The 20510-nt window shown below is 36.6% G+C and overlaps 1 protein-coding gene across 6 annotated transcripts in view; it reads left to right on the forward strand.

Moving 5' to 3' along the window:
* Positions 1-20510, forward strand: part of DLGAP1 (DLG associated protein 1) — a 1198325-nt gene that overhangs the window by 463978 nt on the left and 713837 nt on the right. For 5 of the 6 annotated variants that reach the window (XM_043967216.1, XM_043967207.1, XM_043967191.1 and 2 more), the window contains one exon: positions 3952-4059. The gene's annotated coding sequence lies outside the window, so the exon portion shown is untranslated. The remainder of the gene's footprint in view (positions 1-3951; positions 4060-20510) is intronic. The other variant, XM_043967199.1, reaches the window with a different exon arrangement.

The raw sequence follows: 20510 nt of genomic DNA on the forward strand, positions 1-20510 counted from the left end.
GTTTTTACCCTCTGAATGCCCCACTTGCTTCTCTTTTGTTGTTTCATTTTTGTTTCACTAATGACTAAGTACAACATTTTAGTATTTAATTTTGAGTTATAGCTTGAAGTCTCTTGCCTTTTGGAATATATTATTCCATGTTTTCTTCATTTGTTCATTGCTGGGAAATAATCTTGGGATATTTTAATTACTTTTTCTTTATATTTAATGGTCCTTCTCTTTGCTCACTTTGCTTATTATTGATGTGGTGGGAAATAACCTCTATATGTCTTACAATTTGAAGTGTGTGTGTGTGTGTGTGTGTGTGTGTGTGTGTGTGTGTGTGTTTTATAGGCAGTGTTCTGTAGATTCTACTGATCAGTTTTCTTTATTCACTTGTGCATATAGTATTCAGGATTTGTTTGTTTTTTATTTGTCATGTTATTTTGGGAGACCAGTTTCCTTATCTCCATGCAACTTGCCTTCCAGGGCACTAGCATTGGTTTGTATAGAATGTATATGTTCCTTTAAATTTGATATCTTTTACTTCTACTCTGACCATTTTTTCACAGTTCATTATCTGTGTTTCTGTTTCTCAGATCTACTTTATGGAGAAATAATCTAATACATATTCAAATTTTCAACTCTGTTGTTTCTGCATTTTAAATTAGGTGTTGAGAGTTTTGCTTTCTGACAATTTCCATTCTATTTTATTTTTTTCTAAGTTTTATTTCTCTTCCAAATCATTTTGGAGGGTTTTTTTTCCTGTTGTTTCATGTTGTTTGGAGAGTGTTCAGCATTCTCCTTTCCACTGGGTAATTTTAATTAGTTTTCCTTTATAGTTTAATAGATATTAATAGTGTTTTGAATTCCCTTTCAGGTTTTAGTCATTTTTCCTCCTATTTTTGTGATCCTTTATATGAGCTAGACTTTCTCTCTTGAACTTTTGGCCTTTAAGCCTTTTCTTTTGTATTCTAAGTTACTTACATCTAGTTTCCCTCATCAGTATTTTACTCCTATCACTTCCACTGATACACAGATGCCCAGAGTTGGGCATACTGGTTGTACTCAGTCTCTTTGTATTGTGAGATAAGGGAGATCAACTGGGCCTGGATCTCAGACCTGAGAAAACTGGCCATGTGAACTGATCCCATGTATGTTTTTAGCCCCCTTTGTTCAGGTACCTCCATTCCTCTCTCCTAGCAGATGCCAGGGAGATATGCTTCATATAATGTACTGTAGTAGCCAGTCCATTTACCTTCCACTCACCCATCTTTCCATTTATGTGGCTGATAAAGATTCATGTCTCCCATCTTATTGTTTGAGCAATGATTCAAATGAAATCACTGATGTGGGGGAAATTAGCCAAGGTCCTCAGACCCAGACCCTGAATTAAAACTTGTGAGTTTGTTTACATTCCCTATACCCAATGTGACACAGATTGGGAAGTGGGGCCACTGAGTGCTACTATAAATAATAAAGCTTTCTGACATTATTTCATAAAGGTTTTATCCTCTGCAGTATTTCAGTCTTCTTATCTAGGAAGTTCAGCTTCATTTACTCTATATTTATCCTTAATTTTTCAGAGTTTTGGGGGTTGCAGAGGATCACTAAAATCAACCACTCTACCATTTTTCCAATCATACTTTTTGGCTTTTAAGAAAAAGATTAATTTCATAACTTTTTTTAAAAATCACGATCACTCCTGGAAATACCCCCATGACCTGAAAAGTTAACTCTACCTTAAGACAAAGTAAAAGAATCAAGGAAAAATAGACTATACAGTGACCATATCTGATGCTTTCTACAACATTCTGCTCTAGTGTTTTTCATCTCTCTGCTGAGAGAAAAAAAGATATGAATCATGATGTTTTCCAAGATCATTATTTGTTTTTCAATTACTGAATGGACTTCCATTTTAGCTATACTATTATTTTCATTATTTCAATCATTTTGTATAATATTCTTTTGGCTCTGCTTTTTCCCTTTTGCATTATCTCATACGCATCCTCCTATATTTCTTTGAATCCCTCCTTCACTATTTCTTCTCTGCAATAATACTCAGTTGGATAAATTTATCACAATTTGTTCAATCATTTCCTAACTGATAGACTACCTATTTTGTTTTTTAATTCTTTACCACCAGAAAAAAATGCTACTTTGAATATTCTGGTATATGCTGGACATTTGTTTCTGAGTTTCACTTCTTGGGAGATATGGCCAAGTGCTGACTAATTTTGGGTTAAGTGACTTGTCCAGGGTCACACGGCTAGTGTCAAGTGTCTGAGGCTGGATTTGAACTCAGGTCCTCCTGAATCCAGGGCCGGTGCTTTGTCCACTGTGCCACCTAGCTGCCCCCTAATTTTGGCTATTCTTAATGGAAGGAGGAGTGCACTAGAAGGCAGAACAAAAACGTATAATCAAAATCACTGGACCTTTGTTTCTCGGTTATTCCATTTGTAAAGAAGGCAAAAGAATATCATTTTGTCCTTTATAAAAGTTCATTAGAATTAATGGAATAAAAAGTTAAGACATTAGATATTGCTCAGAGCTGGTATATCAGTTTAGGAATGTAGTGCTTGGGGTACCAATGGAGTTGTGATGTGACAGCAAACTGAAATTGTGAACCTAAAAGTGTATTCTGAAATTTTCATGCACAACATTCCCACATCTGACACTCAGGCAATGCCTCCCTGTCAAACAAAAGTGAGGTCCCCTTGCTACTTTCCCACCTTTGATTTAATATTCCCAGCACCTCATTCCAACATCTGTCACCAGTCTCTAGATTAATGTGTAGTTTAGACAGATTCTGCAAAATAACTTGTTAAGAGACAGGTGTTCTTTAAAAAGAAGGAAAGAAAAAGGAGGAGGGGTGATAGAATGGCAGATTATGCAATATGCAAATCTTCATTCCTGAACACCATTTTATTTCCACTCAATAGATTGTTTTTTATTTAATTTTCTTCAACTACTTCATATTCTTTGAAAGTGCATGACATAGCATTTCTTCATAAGAAATAGACATGACTCATTTGACAATATGCAGTTGTCATTTCTTTTAATTGTTGAAGAATACCAAGTCCTGGTATCATGGCAAGAATAAAATGTATGCTAGCTCTGCCATTTACTATCATAAACAAGTCACTTTACCTATTGGAGTCTTAGCTTCCTGCCTTGATAGACTTGAGTTCATTTATCATTAATGACCGTTCAAGCTCTGTAATCTATAAATCTGCAGAAAGCAAGAATTATGATTGCTTCATATTTGTATAATCAAGCAACAATGTTTATAAAGCACCTAATATATGCTAGATACTGTGCAAGTCACTAAGGATTCAAATAATACCAAATTTTGCTTTATGCATTTGGGGATAATGTACAAGAGCAGTCGTCGCTCTTTTCTTAGCTCTAGCCTCAGTTGTATTTTCCTCTTTTTGGCCAATATGTTGAGGAGACACCATTAATAGCCAATAGCTACTTGTTTGGCATGGCTGGGGTTGATTCATCATTGTTCAGGGTTCCCTTCTTTATTTTCTGTATTGCTACATTCTGTGTTTTCCCCAGCCCTTTTGTAGTCACAACTGCTTCCTGGTAGTGATAGAATAAATAATAAAAAGGATATGTAATATTTTAAGTGTGGCTTAGCTTACAAAATCAAATACTTGCATATTTGTCTTATACTGCATTTGAAAGGAATCGGAAATATCCCTTGTTAATAAATAGTTCATTGGTGAATAAATAAATTATAGAGTGTCAGGCCCAGGTTATTAAAAACACATTAAAATTTTCATGTCTAATTTTATTTTTCGGGAAGCCTAAATGCACAAAATGTGATGGCCTTTAAGAACACTAGTATAGATAACTCTTAACATCAATAAATTTAATAGTTGATAGAGTAGCTCTTTGAGATTGTTATTAATTTTTCTCATTTTAGTCTCATAGTTTAATGGCTGTCTTTTGATTATTTTTCAGAAGAGCTGAACATCCAGCACCATAAGGACTATCTGTGTTAAAAGCTCTGCAACGTTTCCCTACTCTCTTGCTTCACAACTTACTAAAATGGAAGATTAATTAAAGAAGGTAAAACCCATTTCTTCTTTTATCTCTTTTTAACAGCGTGAACTATTGACTCCTTTTAGTTTATCTTTTGGGGTGTATTTTTTTCTACTTTACATCATATAGATGTAAACCACTGCTGTGTGGTTTTGTTGACTGAATTGTTGAAGTTTGCAACAGCTTTGTTACCTTTTCAAAATTGGTATGTATGTATTTGACTCATTTTGTTGTCATCACTGTTGTTTCTGAGAAGGACATTCCAAGGAAATGGTGAACAAAATGATGGGATACGTGTCACTGCAAAGAGTCAGATCATTACAGAGCTTAAAAAGATAAAATATAACTGTGGTGACAGATGAAGTAGAAATGGAATTTTCATTTGCCTCAAGGAATGCAAAGATGGATAGATCAGAGCAAAAGAACAACTACACACCACAACACTTGAAGAAGGGGAAGCTAGATCTTGAAACTAGGATAGTAAGGACCTTGATCACTGACATTGTCAGTCAAAGCTTCTGGGCCCATCTGGACTCCTATGAAAAGGGAAATTCAGTCAGGAAACATCAGGAACTAGATTCACCAGTGGGTTAATGATCTGAATACCCATTAGGGGGCAGCTAAGAGTCAGAAAAAAGTAATCACTAAAAAATAGATAGGATACAGGCAGTAGAACCAAGTAACCTGGATCAGACCCATGATTTTTTTTTTTTTTTGGTGAGGCAATTGGGGTTAAGTGACTTGCCCAAGGTCACACAGCTAGTACGTTTCAAGTGTCTGAGGCCAAGGTTTGAACTGAGGTCCTCCTGACACTAGGGCCAGTGCTCTATCCACTGCGCTACCTAGCTGCCCCTGCTACTGAGCTGCCCCAACCTGGATCAGAGAAAGGATTGGGGCATAGATTTAATTAATCTAAGTAGATAGTTTAAGTGCACAATACAAGAGGAAATTATTAGGCCAACAAGCGCAGGGCAGTCTAAGGAGGATATTATAAAAAATGTGATTCATCATACCTTCAAGGAAGGAGGGACATACAGTACAGAGAAGGTTTAATGGTTGTTACCACTGAAGGAACTAAGGAATCTATATGTTGTCCATGGAATTCAAGCTAGAATCAAGAAGAGCCAGAAACATTGTCAGAGGATAAGCTCAAATCAAAATCCCAATAGGTCGGCCAAGACAAAATTATTCTTTCTCTTTTTGAAACACTGGCAAGGGCTCTGCCTGAGTAGTTAAGTGGCCCTGAAATTGGGGTACTGTGTGGGACATGTCAAAAATAAGAAATACTACAATAATTAAATAAGTTCTGGAGTGGATCAGCATTGCTTAATATCACTAACAGACTCCTTTGGCCTCTATTTGAGACAATGTGGTGTACTGAATAGAGAACTGTTCATAAAGCCAGGAAGACCTGGGTTCAAGTCCCCTCTTTGATACATACTGGCTGTGTTACCCTGGGCAAGCCACTTATCCTCCATGTTCTAGGCAATACTCCAAAACTAAGTTGTAGAGATATTGCTGACTTGCATTGGGAGAGGGAGTTTCCTTACCAGGAGTTCCCTATACCAAAGAAATCACAGGAAGCCCAGCTACTTATCTATCCTAGCTTCTATTATGGGTCCTGACATTTTTCTCCTAAGTAAAATGTCTCCAAAGGGGAAAATATATCCTATCTTTTATAGAAATGAAACTATACACAGGTATATTACCAGCCCCATTATAGTGGCAGCATTGGAAAAAAAAAACTATCTGTCTTGCCTAGAACTCACCATGTTGTGTGAGAAAGATTCACTAACTATTCTAGTGCAGTGTACATTTGAGATATGATTCAACCCTTTGTATCACCAAGCTTCTGGGTCCTTATAACATGGTTTTATTGTACATGGAACTCACATTTCCAGGAGTCTATATCAATCTGTAGCTACATGCAACTGCCCCTTGTAAAGGACAGATCTATTCTTACTGGATAGAGGAAGTATAAAACCAAAAGCCAAGGAACTGGCACTCTCAAGTAATTGCATGGTTTTGTTATGTTTCATTCGGTTTTGAGTGTAAATGTCAGCAGAAGCCACAACCAGTGAGATGAATTGGAGTTTTGATTTGTTTTTAAATTGCTGAACCTCTGTGAAATACTGTGATTGTGATTAACCTAGAAGAACTAAAGTTCAAAAGAAGGAGGAGATGAACCGGCAAACCAGTCAAGAAGCTAGAAAAGCTCCATCTTATAAACCCCAAAAAGCGAAAGATCAGAAAAAGCAAAGTCAATGAGTGGGTAGAAGGAGAAAAAATGAAATGAGTGCAAAAAAGGGTGGACCAGTGTGGGGGAGAACACAGAAAGGGCTATGTGTGGAGAGAGGTAAATGAGGGGAGAAGAAGCAACCTTAGGGAAGATAATAAAGAGCATTATTCTTTGGGAAGAAATTATATATTAATATAATATACAATTGGCAAAACAAAAAAAAAGAAAAAGGTGATTTCCTACCCCCTCTCCCATGCTTCTAAAGCATGCACAAATATTAATTATGCCTGGTTTTACTTTCCTTACTTAAGTGGGAATTAGAACTAATACATCTTGGAAGGATTTTCTACAATAAGAGTTTAAATAATTATGTTTTGAAAACCTCAACTAACCAGAAAATTAAATTAAACAATACATACTCTTCTCCGAGCATTTTGATCCATCTAGTTTTTGTCCAATGGAGAGATAAGAGGAGGATTATTGGGGGAATTCTGCTTCTTTGCCCTCTGGGTTCACACACACACATACACACACACACACACACACACACACACACACACACACACACACACATACACTTAGCTCTTGGCAAAAAAAAATCACATAAAAATGAGGTGACTAAGTAAAAATAGCAAAGGACTTAAAATATATATAATCTCTTATTTCCAGGATATTAAATGTCATACAATGAAAACCCTTAGAGGTGACTGCCATTTGATAGTCAGCAGGAAGTGAAACCAAAAGTCAAAAGAATAAGATTAATTTTAGAAGAAATAATAATAATAATTTTATAGAGCTTTAAGTTTTACAAAGCACTTTACATATGCTATCTAATTTAATCCTCATGACAACTCTATGATGTAGGTGCTATTATTATCCCCATTTTAGAGATAAAGAAACAGAGGCACAGAGAAGTCAAGTGACTTTCTTAGGTTTAGTCACACAGCCAATAAGTGTCTAAGGCAGGATCAGAACTCAGGTCTTCCATAATTCAAGTCTGTTGTTCTATGCACTATATCACCTACCTGCCTCTAGCTATATAAGATAATATAGATGACAGATAGAGAGATGAGAGAGAGAGAGATGGGTAGGTAGATGATAGATAGAAAGAAAGAATTACAGTTATTAATAAAGCAAATATTTTGAAGGCCCACAAATCAGAAGCACATTTAAGTAACAAAATACTGTGCTTAAATATGAAGTATTTATCTAACAATTTAATATGAAAACTTTCTCACAGGTGATGGAACAAAAAAAAAAATCTCTCAAACTAAGAGACCATCACATAAGAAAAGTGTCTTGGCCATCAGATGACAGCTTACTTTCAATAATAGATTTAGAATTGTAAGGGAACTTTTTGAGGTCATTTATTTCAACCTTCTCATTTTACAGATGAGAAAATAAGGCCCAGAGAGCTTATAGGGTTTACCTACAGTCATACATGTAGTAACTGGCAAAAATAAGTAATTAATAAGGGTTCCATAAGACCATATACATATATTTGTATATTTTTATATAAACATATATACACCTGTGTATACACACATATTATATGTGTGTGTATCTCCTAAATAACTCAGTAAGACATCTGAGTACAAATTTGGCCTCAAGATATTTACTAGCTATGTGATTCTGGGTGAGTCACTTAACTCTGCTGCCTCAGTTGCCTCATCTATAAAATGAACTTGAAAAAGAAAGGGCAAATCATTCCAGTAAATCTGCCAAGAAAATCCCACATGGGATCACAAAGAGTCAGACATGACAGAAAAATAATTTGTTCTATTGAATTGAACTGACAATTTTTTACCTGATCCATCCATTTGTTTGTATGTACACTAGGTTTTGTTCTATTTTTTATTTTGTTATTGTTTCTAAATTGAGGGAGGAAATTTCCCCCCAACACTTGCTTTGAGCTCTGAAGAATTGTACATGGTACTAATGCTGCGTGAATATAATTTAAAGGCTTGCCCAGAAAATTTGTCCTGTGACCTAGGATTATGGAAATATCTTTAAGACTACCTTATGGTAGCCCAACCTTGATAACATTTTAAAGAGAAGAGTCCTTTTACTGGATTTTTGAAGGAGCAGCAAAATTGTCTTTAGATAAGTCCAAGGGCCTGGAATTATAGAAACAGAAGTTAGACACTGAGATGAGGCACTGTTTCAGCTCTTAGATGAAAGGCTGGCCAGTATACAAGGGAGTGATCTACAAGAGAACAACCATGAGCAGATCTGAAAAGAACTGTAGCTGGGAGTTAGGAAATGTAGACCTCTCTCTGCTACTCATGACTTTTATCATCTTGGGCAGATTATTTAACTTTCTGGACCGGCTTCTTCATCCAAAAAATTAAGGAGTTCATCAAATTTTAGGATTTAGAACTAGAAAGGACTTCAGAGATCCTGCTCTCAAAACTCTGCATTTTTTAAATGAGGAAGCTGAGATCCAGAAAGATTTGTACCTAAACCAAAGTCCCACAGGGAGTAAGTAAGTGGCCAGGCCAGGAATTAAGCCCCAGTTCTCTGTCTGATGAATGAGCTCTATTCCCTTGTGGGTCTAAATTCTGAAGCCAAGTTCCCACTGATTTTAAAATGAGAATTCAATGAGCTTCAAGTGGCTCCCTAGGTCTTAAAAGAGAAACTGCCTTTGCAGAAGGAATCATGAGCTAATGGAAAGAATATTGCATTTGGAGGCAGAGAATCCTTGTGTGCATCCCAGCTTGACTGTTTCTGAACTGTGTGACTTTAGGCAAGACACTTAATTTTTCTGGATCTGGTTCCCACATCTATAAAATGAAGGCGCTGGGCTGAAATATTTCCAAGATCCCTTCCAGTTCTAAACCCTCTAAGTCTGAGGAGTCATATGGTAGTGAAGGATTCCTTTCCTCCACTACACCCTACTTCCCATACATCCTCATTCATTATTGAGACTATTATAAAGAACATTTATTACCTGCCTAGCCTAAACCCATATAGAAGAGAATTATGTGTGGATCTTATTGGATAAAATAATCCTATCTTCTGAAAGTCTTGAATGGCTGTGTATCAATGGAATTATATATATTTAATAAGGAATGTTCTATACAAAATACTTTTCACTATTCAATTGAGTGCATCTGGGAAAAATCATCATTTTGTTTCAGAGAAATTGTGTGTCTTACATTATAAAAGAGCCATTAGCTAGCAAAGCACACCTATTGAATTCATTCTATTGCAGATATATCTTCCTAAGTGTATGTTTTGCAGCTCCAGCACAGCATGAGTATTTATTCACAATTCTGACAATGGGGCCTGCTGGTTTTCTAGTTCCTTGCAAGGAAATATACTCATGGATCCACAATGCACTGTTTCTAACTGCATCTTTCCTCAATGTGTGTCATCCTGTGGTCAGCTTGGTGAATTGATCTGATTTCATTTGCTGCTGTTTGCCTATTTTTTGGTTTATCCCAAAATTTAAACCAATATTTAAGTTTAGAATTCTGTGTGATTGTTTCCCCATTACTATTTTTGGGGGCAGGGCAATGAGGGTTAAGTGACTTGCCCAGGGTCACATAGCTAGTAAGTGTTATGTCTGAGGCCAGATTTGAACTCAGGTCCTCCTGAATCCAGGGCTGGTGCTTTATCCACTGTGCTACCTAGCTGCCCTTCCCCTTCACTATTTCAGCTAAGTATCTACATGTGCTATTTCTTATTCATTTAGACTTTAAAAATTCTGGTTAAAACTTCTGAAAGCTATGTTAGTATAGATAATGACAATAATCATGAGGTGAGGTCATATCATTCCCTCGTCTTCCTCCCTCTGAAGCAAGCAGGTAGAGGGAGGTTCTGAACACACTCTCCAATGAGAAGTGCATGTAGATTAAACTATCAGTGCCTACAAACCACAGCTAAAATGACCAATTAAAGGCCTCACTCCAGAGTTCTCTGGCACAGAGAATATAAACCTTTAATTGTGTCATGAAGCCCCTTGTCATCCTGATGAAATTTATGGATCCCTTCTCAGAATAATATTTTAAGATGCATAAATAAAATAATAATAATTGTAGGTCATATTTATATAGTGCTTTAAGACTTACAAAAATCACTTTACATAAGTTAACTCATTTTATCCTCACAATAACCCCATGGGGTAGTTGTTATTATCCTTACTTCACAGATAAGGAAAGTGAGGCTGAAAGATGTTAATTGACTTGCCCAGAGTCACACAGCTAGTAAGTGTTGGAAGCAGGTTTTGAACTCAAATCATCCTGACTCCAAATCTAGCACTCTACTTAATGGGTCACTTAGTCACCTCTATATGCATGAGATTACAAAGGAAACCAAAGGTTAATGAAAAGAAAGATAACATTTTTTTCTATTCAACTTTCCAGGCCCCCGAAAATCTGTCCCAGCCCCTTCGGGGGTCCATAGACTCTAATCTATGAACCCCTGTCTAGTAAATATGCAAAGATAAGTAGTGACCTGCAAAAGATATGAAACCTCAGGAAGATACGAGGCCAAAATATCTCCCAAATACTACAAACCAAGGCGCTGGGTCAGGGGAAGACAAACACACCTAAATTCTCTATGAGACATATGAATATGTTTTCACCAAGGGGCATCAGGAAAAGCCTCAAGGAAGAGGTAGAATCTGAATTAAGATTTGAGGGGGAAAAAAAGGATGATTCAGACAAAAATTTCCATAGCAGATTGGCCTTTTAGTTCCACAGGTAAACAATACTCTTCACCAAGGTGAGTGGGGCTGGTAAGCAGAGTGATCACAGGTTCTTTATTACAAGCATCAAAAGAATTCTTGTTCTGGCTCTTAGAGTCACTGAGGCATGTCAGTGCTTCCTGACAGGACCAGTGGCTTCCCTACAGGGTAGCTTCAGGCATGAGATCCCTGTGGACCAGAGATGGAGCATCATCAGCCATTCTGAAGCTCAGTCCTTGCTTCCACACTTCTGCATGACTGTGGGAATCTGCTTGGATTGTGGCAGCTCCACTTCACTGATGTATAGTATTGTTAAGGGCTAAAATTCTAGCTAAACTGTCTAAACTATTTAATGAGTGGTCGCCAATAAATTATAAGCTTTAGCAAGAGTTAGACTTTCAAGCATTTATTAAGGAGAATAAGAATTTGGTAAAGAGAGAGAAAAGCCTACATTCATCTATCTATTAAAGGGAGAGCACATTTCTAGCCCCGCTCTCTACCAGAGTCCTCAGGAAAGAGAGTGAGACCAAGCGCCAGTCTCTTCCTTCCTCCTCCCACTAGCCCACGTCACTTCCTGACGCCAAAGAAAAGACTCCTGGTCCTGCCCTCAAAGACCTTCGCTTCATGGGCGGAACTCTTCTACAGTAAGTCTCCAGCAGGTGGCATCATTCCAATCGTTACAGTATCTTCCTTCAGAATGGCTAGGCATGTATGACCCTCAATGGCCCTTCAAGTATGAGGTAGGGGCAAATCAATCCGTCAAAGACTTATTGATCACTACATAGCGTACTTCATGGACACTGAACTTGAAGACAGGAAGACCTATGTATGTTCAAACCACCTCAGACATTCCAATTTCCAACTAATCATATGTCCCAAACACCTCAGCTCTGTAACCAATCATGTTAACTTACAGTTCATCGATTTTGTACCATAACTGCCTAAGTCATGGTTCTTTGCTTCTGAACTTAGTTCAGAAATTCATCTGGCCTGTAATGAGTTAAGTTTGGAAATCTAGTTCTGCTAATTACATTTCTATGCTTGCCTCAAGGAAACCTGTTTTTCTTGAGGGATGCTGGTGGACACTAGGGAGTCTGGTCTGGTATCTTTACACCACCAAGCTATCCTTCAATGATGTCTGGCTTTGCTGTCCAAAGAAGTCGTCCACTGTCTCTAACCTTGTAGGTAGATTCAGAAAATGAACTTTTTTTAGTCAGAGGGGTGACTTTTGCTAGCCCCTCATTCCCAATTTCCAACTAATCATATGTCCCAAACACCTCAGCTCTGTAACCAATCATATTGATTTCACTATTCATGATGCTGAGCTTTAAAAAAAAAACAACACTTTTTACTTAAAGTTCTAGGTTCCAAATTCCATGCCTCCCTCCCTCCTTTATAGCTACCATCCCTGAGGTGGTAAGCTTAGATATAGGTTATACATGTGCAATTATGTAAAACATTTCCATGTTAATAATTTTATATAAGAAGACTCAAATAGTGGGGCAGCAAGGTGGTGCAGTAGATAAAGCTCCAGCCCTGGATTCAGGAGATCCTGAGTTCAAATCCAACATCAGACAATTGACACTAGCTGTGTGACCCAGGAAAAGTCACTTAACCCTCATTGCCCCGACCCCCCCCAAAAAAGAAAAATAAAAAAGGAAAGTATGCTTCAGTCTATATTCAATCAATATCAGTTTTTTTCTCTGGAGGTGGATAATATGCTTTATCATTAGTCCGCATGGATTGTCTTACATCATTGTATTGCTGAGAATAGCTAAGTCATTCACAGTTTTTTGTTGAACAATATTGCAGTTACTCTCTACAACATTCTCCTGGTTCTTTTCACTTCGCTATACATCAGTTCATATGTTTCCAGATTTTTCTGAAATCTACCTGCTTGTCATTTCTTATAACACAATAATATTCCATTACACTCATATACTACAGCTTATTTAGCCATTCCCCAATTGATGGGCATCCCTTGGATTTCCAGTTCTCAATCTCCACAAAAAGAGTTGCTATACATAATTTTGTACAAATAGGGCCTCTCCCCCCTTTTTGGATGTCTTTCATATATAAACATAATGGGGTACTGCTGGATCAAAGAATATGCACAATTTTATAGCTGTTTGGGCATAGTTGAAAATCGCTCTCCAGAATGGTTGGATCATCTCACAAATCCATTAACAGTGCATTAATGTCCCAGTTGATATCAAGCTGTTTTAAAAGATCGTTCTGTTCTTTGTTCTGTATTCCTGAAAACTCAACAACAAAAAAAGAACTGCCCCTCATTCAGGGTCTTAGCTTTGCTGAGGAAGCAGAGATTGTATTTATTGGTAAATTTGTGTTTTACTAATAAGCTGATAATGCTTGGAAATTTGAACCTCAGTTTACTTTATTTTAACAGTTACACTATATGGTGTATATGAAGCTCATTCCCCAAGCTAGGATCTTGAGGCCAAATGAATGATCTGTTTGTTGCTAGAATGAGAATTCTGGGATATGTGTGTTAAGAGAAATTTACCTTTATATCATTCAAAGACAACCCTTTTAGAAAGTGAATGTCCATCAATTAGCTTAGCAAGAGTTTTTCCATCAAGTCAAAAGTATTTGGACTTGATTTCTTATGGGGCTTTTAATAATGACATAGAAAAGAATGACTCCTACAATGTTGAAGCCTGAGAAGATTTGCAAATGACATCCAACTTCCTACTCCACAATTCCAAGGTGAATGTGAAGTTTTGTCAAAATGGAGATGTAAAAACTAATGAATACTCTTCCACTCATGAATTCTTCAGATTTCAGAGCATCAGCAATTGTTCCTCTTTTCTTTTACTCTAGAAAATTCCTTCCTTGCATGGTCAGTAATACAGATTATCTTTCCATAATAATAATTTAAATATGCCTCCTGTAAGTTTGTAACAATGAAATCAAATTTTGAAAATCAGAATAATGATAGCTCACGTTTATATGGTGTTTTATGATTATAAAGCACTTTTCTTCACAGTAACCATGTGCAGTCAACAACACAAGCATTATTAGCCACATTTGACAGATGATGTAAGTGAAGTTCACAGAAATTAAGTAATGAACCCATGGTCACAGAGCTAGTAAATTTCTGAAGGATAAAACTCAATTCTATTAAAACCTCACCCATTGCTCTTTCTACTATACCCTGTTGCCTTTCTGCTATTCATGAACTTAAGCATATGGTTAATATCTTTCTGAAACCCTAACCCTGTCCAAAGCCCACTTGATTTTAATGATCTCTGCAAGCATCCTCGGCAGCATAGTAATTAAAGCATTGCCTGGAGTCAGGAAGACTCATCTACCTGAGTTCAAATCCAGCCTCAGACACTTGTTATCTGTGGCACTTAACCCTGTTTGCCTCAGTTTCCCTATCCATAAAATGAACTGGAAAGAAAATGGCTAACCACTACAATATCTGTGCCATGAAAACCCCAAGTGGGGTCATAAAGAGTGGGACACAGGGGGCAGCTAGATGGCGCAGTGGTAAAGCACCGGCCCTGGATTCAGGAGTACCTGAGTTCAAATCCGGCTTCAGACACTTGACACTAGCTGTGTGACCCTGGGCAAGTCACTTAACCCTCATTGCCTCACCAAAAAAACAAGAAAAAAAGAGTGGGACACAACTGAAATAAATGAAAAACAAATCAATAATTACTCTGAAAAGAGAGTTAGGAGTGCAGAGAATAGACGAGGGGGATTTAATTAAGTAAAGCAGGAAGACTTCATGTACACCCAAGGTTCCCAGTATTCTGGAAGAACATGGAGGTAATGCAAGGTGTCCTAAATCCATATGCATGCCAGACCTCTCCTTAAATAATAATAAATAAGCAAACAGAGCCTCTGTGGAAAGAATACTTGTCTTGGCTATGTACATATGACTTTTTAAAATAAATGTAGATAATATTTCAATTTCATCCATGTAAACTTTAACGTGACAATAGCATGGGGCTCTGCATCTTTAGGAGAATAAAATTGTGAGTTCCCAACTCACTTTAGCATTGCTTTCTTTAGGAGAAATATAGTTCAACTTGTAGAATCTAAAGATAAAAAAGTAACAATGTAAAGTAATAATTCATATTGTAATAAGATAGATGCTAGCAAACATTAATTCTATTTTTATATTCTGGTCAAAGATCACTTCTGATTAAATAATGTTAAACTCTAAATGCTATTTGCTAGACATCACGTTTGCTTAGAGTGGGGCTAGCATGAGAGGGAGAAGAGAGGGAGTTTGAAGTGAGTTTCAGAAATGTTCCCAGAGGGTTCTACATTCCTTGGATTTTGTTCACATAGGGATTCAACCAGCATGTTACTTAAATGGGGAAGGCAATGGATGGAGACAGCATTCAAGCTGTCTTTATATTTGGTTTACAAAACAAGTTGTGTCAAATAAATATAGAAGTAAATGTCAGGTAAGACTCATGGGAATTGTATAGCAGTATAAACACAGTGGACAAAGATTCTTGGGTATTTTTCTCTTCTGTACAATAATACAGGGTTATATTCTGTATCACTGAAAGAATGCCCACATGAGGGAAAGCATAAATGAATATTTGAGTGTGTATGGGTCCAGGCAAGTGCCAGGCACCTGGGAAAATCAGTCAAGAACATCAATACTAGGAGTGTCTTCCTCCAGATTGTCTATATGGATCTATGATTGTGTAGTTGTATTTCCCTAATGTCCAAACACGGGTTTTATTCAGTGGTAAAAAAAAAAAAAAATTCTTCCCCTCTGGCAAGTCTATTTAAGGCACCATTTGAGGAGTGAGGCACAGCAAAATCCTCCTTTCCAAAACATGGGTCTCCATTTTTTAAATATCCTCTTCAACCCTGACCTGCATAGACTCTACCTTTAGTTTCCTGGATTCTTCGTCTTCTTCTTTTTTTTTTTTTTTGGCGAGGCAATGAGGGTTAAGTCACTTGCCCAGGGTTGCTAGTAAGTGTCAAGTGTCTGAGGCCATATTTGAACTCAGGTCTTCCTGAATCCAGGGCCAGTGCTTTATCCATGGTGCCAACTAGATGCCCCTCCTGGATTCTTTTAAGTAAAATTTCACCTTATCTTACCTGAAATCAGGATCTGACTTCATTGTTGTTGTTGTTCAGTCATTTCAGTTGTGTCCAATTCTTTGTGACCCTATTTGTGGTTTTCTTGGCAAAGATACTTTAATGGTTTGCCATTTCCTTCTTCAGCTCATTTTACAGATGAGTAAACTGAGGCAAAAGGTTAAATGACTCACTCAAGGTCACATAGCTAGTAAGTATCTGAGATCATATTTGAACTCAGGAAGATGAGTCTTCCTGACTCCAGGCCTAGCAATCTATCCACTGTGTCACCTACTTGTCCATACATGATATATATGGACTTCCAATAAAACATAAGTTTCTTGAGTCAGGTGCACTGCTTTGTTTTTTGTCTTCATATCATTGGAGTCAAGCATGATAACCTTTAATAAATTTTAATGAATGAATTTAACTGAATTAAGACATCTATCAGTATCATAGAAACTCTGTAGAGAAGAATCATGCATTGAAAACATTTTGTAGTCAAAATTAAAGTAAAATAATTCTTAAAATCCAAACCTAATAAAGTGGATAAACTAATCAGTAAACAAATATTTATTGAACAGTATGAGGCACCACATTAGTTTTTGTGGGAATCTAAAGCAAGTCAACCAGAGATAAGGGGGGCTTGAAGGATAATTGAATATCAGTCAGCAAAGAAGAGGAGGGAAAGGAATTCAAAATTAAAAGATTGGCATGAACAAATGTTTAGAGTCAGGAAAATATAAGATGGTTTCAAGGAAAAAAGAATATATCACTCTGAATGGCAAGAGATATCTGTGTAGAGAAGTGACAAATGATGATGCAAAAATAGATTGGAGGACAAAATGTAAAATAGATAAATTTTATTATATAAAATTAAAAAGCTTTTGCACAAACAAAACCAATGTCAATGAAAGCAGAAAAATGGGAAATAATTTTAGCAACAAGAACCTCTGAGCTTCATTTCTCAAATATATCAAAAACTGATTCAAATTTATAAAAATACAAGTCATTCCCCAATTGATAAATTGTCAATCAAAGTTATATGTAGTCATATAAAAAATGCTCTAAACTACTATTGATCAGAGAAATGCAAACTGAAACAACTCTGAGGTTAACATCTTACACCTATCACAATGGCTAATATGACAAAAAGAAAAAAGAAAAATGTTGGATGTTGGAGGGGATGTGGGAAAACTGGAACATCAAACCACTGTTGGTGGAGTTGTGAACTGATCCAACCATTCTGGAGAGGAATTTGGAATTATGTCCAAACGGCTATAAAACTCTACATACTCTTTGATACAGAAATACCACTTATACATTTATATTTAGAATATTCAAAGACAGCCAAAATATATTTAGGATTATATTTAAAATATTGGAAATCAAAGGAATGCCCATCAATTGGGAAATGGCTAAACAAGCTGTGGTATATGATTGTAATGGAATATTATTGTGCTAAAAGAAATAACAAGCAGGATGATTTCAGAAAATCTTGGAAACATTTACATGAACTGATGTACCGTGAAGTGAACAGAAACAGGACAATGCTGTACAAAGTAATAGCAATGTAGTCCAATGAAGAATTGTGAATGACTCAGCTATTCTCAGCAATACAATGATCCAAGACAATCCATAAGGACCAATGATAAAGCATATTATCCATCTCCAGGGAAAGAACTGATATTGGTTGAATACAGACTGAAGCATGATATATCTCTCTTTGTTTCTTTTTTTTTTCTTTTGAGTCTTCTTATATAAAATGACTAACAGAAATGTTTTACATATGTATATGTATAACCTATACCTGATTGCTTACCATCTCAGGGACAGGAGAGGGCAGCTAGGGAGGGAAGACTAGAATTTGAAACTCAAAAGTTTAAATTAAAAATATTTTAAAAGAGATTGAGGGGCAGCTAGGTGGTACAGTGGATAGAGCACTGGCCCTGGATTCAGGAGGACCTGAGTTCAAATCCAGCCTCAGACACTTAACACTTACTAGCTGTGTGACCCTGGGCAAGTCACTTAACCCCGATTGCCCTGCAAAAAGAGAGAGAGAGAGAAAGAGAGAGAGAGAGAGAGAGAGAGAGAGAGAGAGAGAGAGAGAGAGAGAGAGAGAGAGAGATTGGAAATTTAAGATGGTGAAGGGAAAGATCTTGATAGCGCCCAGTTCTACCCCCACCAACCACCTCCACCAAAGTTCTGAAGACACCAAGTAAAACCGCAATAAATTAGACCAAAGTGATGTACCAGTGACCTCCTCCATATAATTATACATGAAGATGGGCAGAAATTTAAGGATACTCTTTTAAGGGCTGGTGTTGACAAGACCTAGCACTGACTTGTCATAAGTGATACAGGGGATTGAGCCAATTCTATGTAGGGATGTGTTCAGGTGTGTATTCATATTTTTAACATTAATCCAAGTAGTAGGGTTTTATCACTTTCTCCCACAGAAATTGGTTAAAATGGGAAAAACATACTTAACATTCCTTATATAACATTTTCCTTTGTCTAACATTTTAAGTTCCCAAGCCTCCAAAAAAATATCGAAATTCATGTCGGTTAAACCTCAATATCAGTTTCAGTTTTTATTATTTTTAAATCTCTCATGATTATTTAAGACCCTGTGTGGTCTTTGATCAGGAAATCTGCCTTACCCAGGTAGTATTTTTTCCCCACAGAAGACATAATTAAATAGAACAGTATTGTAGACAGAGGGTAAAAGACAATAGGATGTGTTTGCTGATACATACAAGGAAATTATACCTCAGTAGAGAGGCAAAGCCTTAGCCTGATTACAATGCATTTCCCAATTCCCTGTTTATGTCTGCAAGTGCAAGGCAGCTTATGGTTGCCAAATTAAAGAAAAGAAATTGAACAGGGTATAACCTGAGACCCACAAATCTAATAAGATATTGTGATAGTACAGTGACTTATCTCTAACATATCCCTGTTGCATAAATATGGATCTGTTGCGTTTCATATCAGCTCAAACTAAAGATGCTCTCTGTAAGAAATAAAGGTCGATCAGTGGGTCAGCTGCATAATATATAGTAACAAACATGATAAACTAGGGTTTGAGAAACCCAAAGATCAGAGGTATTGGGGTGCTCACTATTCAACAACAGCTGAGAAAACTGGACAGTAGTCTAGCAAAAACTAAGTATAGAACAACATCTCTCACCACATTCCAAGTTAAGTTTCAAATGGATACATGGCTTAGGACATTAAGGTGGCAACATAAACAAAATAGAAGAGGAAGAAAGATGTCTTTTGGATTTATAAATAAGGGAATAGTTTTTGGCCAAAGAAGGGGAAAAACAGAAGGTAAAAATGGACAATTCTGATTACATGAAATTAAAAGAATTTCACACGCATACATACTGCACCTAAAATTAGAAAAGCAATAGGTAACTGGGAGACATTTTTTTGCCAGAAATTATAACAATAAGATTCTCATTTCCAAGATACAAAGGTAACTGATTCAAATGAACAAAACTAAAAGGTTCCCCAGTTGACAAATAGGGGATAGGAACAAAAAGTTTCTAGGGGGAAAATCTAACTTATTAATAACCATACTAAAAATGCTCCAAATAACTAATAATTAGCGAAGTAAAATTTAAAGAAACTTTGAAGTTCCACCTTGTACTATTCAGATTGGCAAAATTGACCAAAAGAAAGGAAAATGACAAATGCTGGAGGGAGAATGAGAATTAGGTCACAAAGGCATATTAAATGCACAGTTGGTAGAATTATGAACTGGCATAACCTATGTGGAAAGCAATTTGGACCTTTGACTTCCAAAGTTATTGAACTGTGAATACCCTCTGACTCAGTGATACCACTAGTGATACCAAAGAAATCGAATAAGAAGCAAAGTACAAATAGTTACAAAAATATTTATATATCTTTGTGGTGGTAAATAACTGGCCATGAACTGGGGAATGGCTGAACAGATTATTATGTGTGAATGTAATGGAATCCCATCATGCTATAAGAAAGTATGATGGAGATGGTGTCAGGGAGACCTGAAAAAAACATATATTAATTCACTCAGAGTGAAGAGATTAAAAACAGGATAACAATTTATGTGATAGTAACAAAGTTATAAAATCAAACAACTTTGAAAGCTGTAGGAATTCTGATCTCAACACAGAGACTATTTATGATTTCAAAGGATTGATGAAGCATGCTTGTTACCCACCTCCTGACAGAGAGGGATAGACTTGGGGTACAAAATAAAACATGTATTTTTGGATATGACCAATGTAGAAATTTGTTTTGCTTGTCTATACATATTACTCAAAAAGATTGGGTTTTTTTTTCTTTTTTAATGATGGGGGAGAGGGAATAAAATAAACCTTTTCTGTTAGCTGAAAATAATGAAATTTAATGAAAAAAATTAAAATAGGCTCTCTGGAAATGTCTCTACATTAATCAAGAACGGCAGAACATGAAGAGAGATTCTAT

The sequence above is a fragment of the Dromiciops gliroides genome, chromosome 1 (genome assembly GCF_019393635.1).
Source record: "Dromiciops gliroides isolate mDroGli1 chromosome 1, mDroGli1.pri, whole genome shotgun sequence".
Lineage (NCBI taxonomy): Eukaryota > Metazoa > Chordata > Mammalia > Microbiotheria > Microbiotheriidae > Dromiciops > Dromiciops gliroides.